We start from the raw sequence: 4,298 nt of genomic DNA on the forward strand, positions 1-4,298 counted from the left end.
GGAGGGTTTCAAAATGTATTCTTGGAAAAGTTATGGGTCTGATGTAGGGAAGCAATAAGAAATGTCACAGAGACTTCCTTGGTGGTACAGTGGTTAAGAATCTGCCTGCCAATGCAGGGGACACGGGATCCAGCCCTGGTCTGGGAAGATCCCACATGCCACAGAGCAACTAAGCCCGTGCACCACAACTACTGAGTCTACGCTCTAGAGTAGTGAGCCACAACTACTGAGCCTGCGTGCCACAGCTACTGAAGCTCACACGCCTAGAGCCCGTGCACCGCAACGAAGAGTAGCCCCCGCTCACTACAATGAAAGAAAAGCCCATGCACAGCAATGAAGACCCAATGCAGCCAAAAAATAAAATAAATACATTTATTAAAAAAAAAAAGAAATATCACAGTATCCTAGGACTAATAACAGTGGAGTTCTGACACCATCCTGAGTCCTGGGGGAAAGTGAGTTTTGAGAGCAGGAAAGCTACCTTTCTGGAGCTGTGACCCGCCATATAGGGAGCCAGCCCATTACAAGCCCTGAGGAAGACTGACCAGGGCAATAAAACCCCGAATATACTTCTTTCCCACTCACCGAATCTCCTAGAGTGCCTCCTACCCCTCAAAATCAACTGAACTCTAGAGAACAAGGAGCCAGCTGATACAGCTTAGAGTTCAGCCTCCCTGAGCAAAGTGCAAATAGAGAAAGGTGAGTAGAGGTTCTGGAGGGGCAAACAGAAGCTATATGGCACAGACTCTACTTCCCAAAACTGTAAGAACAAGGTCTATGTCAACTGTTTTCCACGGTAGGCAGGTAAATATTTATTCATAAATACCATGTGTTGGATTTCAGCTTCTATTTGACCCATAATTACAATCTCTATCTTCTGTGTATCTAATATATTCTCAAATAAAATGGGAAAACTGCATTCTATTCACTCAGAGAGAGTTCTCAGCCACAGGTCTTATTTTGTTTTCCCTGGGTTAGAAAATTGGGTCTATGATCTAGTTTCTGGTCAATAAAAAATAAGTCATGAGTGACTGAGCTAGTTCTCTATTCAGTAAAAATGTTCTGACTGTGCAATTCTCAGTACAGCAAAGATATATTTCTTTCTCTGCAAAGCAGATCCAAAGAAGCACCTAAAGAGTATCTTCTCTGTTGGTTATAAGGGTAACCACTATTTTGGTGCCAAATCTTACATGACCCTTTTTACCACATTATTAATGAGGACAGATGTTTTGAATTGAGAATCACACAAAAGCCAAAATATGCTCCTGACCTTAAAAGACAGGATCAAACTTCCACTGTACTGTAATGTTTTTTTTCATCCAGAGGCATTTATTTTAGGATGCATACTTTTTGTTAGAAGATTTCTGTCAAATGAATTGAAATACTTTCTTGGTCCCTCTTAGCTGGTTAAATCTGAGCACTGCAGAAACTTTTCAACTGGGCTCAAGACAGGCAGAGAGTATAACGTAGAAGATATTCTTACCAAAGAATTGAATTTTAGGTCTCATGTTAAAAAGAGGCAGCCTGGGGCTTCCCTGGTGGCGCAGTGGTTGAGAGTCCGCCTGCCGATGCAGGGGACACGGGTTCGTGCCCCGGTCCGGGAAGATCCCACATGCCGTGGGGCGGCTGGGCCCGTGAGTCATGGCCGCTGAGCCTGCGCGTCTGGAGCCTGTGCTCCGCAACGGAAGAGGCCACAACAGTGAGAGGCCCGTGTACCGCAAAAAAAAAAAAAACCACTTCCAACAAACAAAAGCCCAGGACCAGATGGCTTCACAGGTGAAATCTATCAAACATTTAGAGAAGAGCTAATACCTATCCTTCTCAAACTCTTCCAAAATATAGCAGAGGGAGGAACACTCCCAACTTCATTCAACAAGGCCACCATCACCCTGATACCAAAACGAGACAAAGATGTCACAAAGAAAGAAAACTACAGGCCAATGTCACTGATGAACATACATGGAAAAATCCTCAACAAAATACTAGCAAACAGAATCCAACAGCACATTAAAAGGATCATACACCATGATCAAGTGGGGTTTATTCCAGAAATGCAAGGATTCTTCAATATATGCAAATCAATCAATGTGATACACCATATGAACAAATTGAAGGAGAAAAACCATATGATCATCTCAATCGATGCAGAGAAAGCTTTTGACAAAATTCAACACACATTTATGATAAAAACCCTCCAGAAACTAGGCATAGAGGGAATTTCCTCAACATAATAAAGGCCATATATGACAAACCCACAGCCAACATCATCCTCAATGGTGAAAAACTGAAACCATTTCCACTAAGATCAGGAACAAGACAAAGTTGTCCACTCTCACGACTATTATTCAACATAGTTTTGGAAGTATTAGCCACAGCAATCAGACAAGAAAAAGAAATAAAAGGAACCCAAATTGGAAAAGAAGAAGTAAAGCTGTCACTGTTTACAGATGACATGACACCATACATAGAGAATCCTAAAGATGCCACCAGAAAACTACTAGAGCTAATCAATGAATTTGGTAAAGTAGCAGGATACAAAATTAATGCACAGAAATCTCTTGCATTCCTATACACTAATGATGAAAAATCTGAAAGTGAAATTAAGAAAACACTCGCATTTACCATTGCAACAAAAAGAATAAAATATCTAGGAATAAACCTACCTAGGGAGGGGCTTCCCTGGTGGTGCAGTGGTTGAGAGTCCGCCTGCCAATGCAGGGGACACGGGTTCGTGCCCTGGTCCGGGAAGATCCCACATGCTGCGGAGCGGCTGGGCCCGTGAGCCATGGCCGCTGAGCCTGCGCGTCCGGAGCCTGTACTCCACAACAGAAGAGGCCACAACAGTGATAGGCCCACATACTGTGGAAAAAAAAAAAAAAACCTACCTAGGGAGACAAAAGACCTGTATGCAGAAAATTATAAGACACTGATGAAAGAAATTAAAGATAATACAAATAAATGGAGAGATATATCATGTTCTTGGATTGGAAGAATCAACATTGTGAAAAGGACTCTACTACCCAAAGCAATCTACAGATTCAATACAATCTCTGTCAAACTACCACTGGCATTTTTCACAGAACTAGAACAAAAAATTTCACAATTTACATGGAAACACAAATGACCCCAAATAGCCAAAGCAATCTTGGGAACGAAAAATGGACCTGGAGAAATCAGGCTCCCTGACTTCAGACTATACTATAAAGCTACAGTAATCAAGAAAGTATGGTACTGGCACAAAAAACAGAAATATAGATCTATGGAACAGGATAGAAAGCCCAGAGATAAACCCATGAACATATGGTCACCTTATCTTTGATAAAGTGGGCAAGAATATAGAGTGGAGAAAAGACAGCCTCTTCAATAAGTGGTGCTTGGAAAACTGGACAAGTAAAAGTATGATATCAGAACACTCCCTAACACCATACACGAAAATAAACTCAAAATGAATTAAAGACCTAAATGTAAGGCCAGACACTATCCAACTTTTAGAGGAAAACATAGGCAGAGCACTCTGTGACATAAATCACAGAAAGATCCTTTTTGACCCACCTCCTAGAGAAATGGAAATAAAAACAAAAATAAACAAATGGGATCTAATGAAACTTCAAAGCTTTTGCACAGCAAAGGAAATCATAAACAAGACCAAAAGACAACCCTCAGAATGGGAGAAAATATTTGCAAATGAAGCAACTGACAAAGGATTAATCTCAAAAATTTACAAGCAGCTCATGAAGCTCAATATCAAAAAACCAAACAACCCAATCCAAAAATGGGCAGAAGACCTAAATAGACATTTCTCCAAAGAAGCTATACAGATTGCCAACAAACACATGAAAGAATGCTCATCATCATTAATCATTAGAGAAATGCAAATCAGAACTACAATGAGATATCATCCATACCGGTCATAATGGCCATCATCAAAAAATTTAGAAACAATAAATGCTGGAGAGGGTGTGGAGAAAAGGGAACCCTCTTGCACTGTTGGTGGGAATGTAAATTGATACAGCCACTATGGAGAACAGTATGGAGGTTCCTTAAAAACCTAAAAATAGAACTACCATACGACCCAGTCATCCCACTCCTGGGCATATACCCTGAGAAAACCATAAAACACAGACCTACTAGAGAATGGACTTGAGGATATGGGGAGGGGGAAGGGTAAGCTATGACAAAGTGAGAGAGTGGCATGGACATATATACACTACCAAATGTAAAATAGATAGCTAGTGGAAAGCAGCCGTATGGCACAGGGAAATCAGCTTGGTGCTTTGTGACCACCTAGAGGGGTGGGA

Source organism: Stenella coeruleoalba (genome assembly GCF_951394435.1).
Source record: "Stenella coeruleoalba genome assembly, chromosome: 5".
NCBI lineage: Eukaryota > Metazoa > Chordata > Mammalia > Artiodactyla > Delphinidae > Stenella > Stenella coeruleoalba.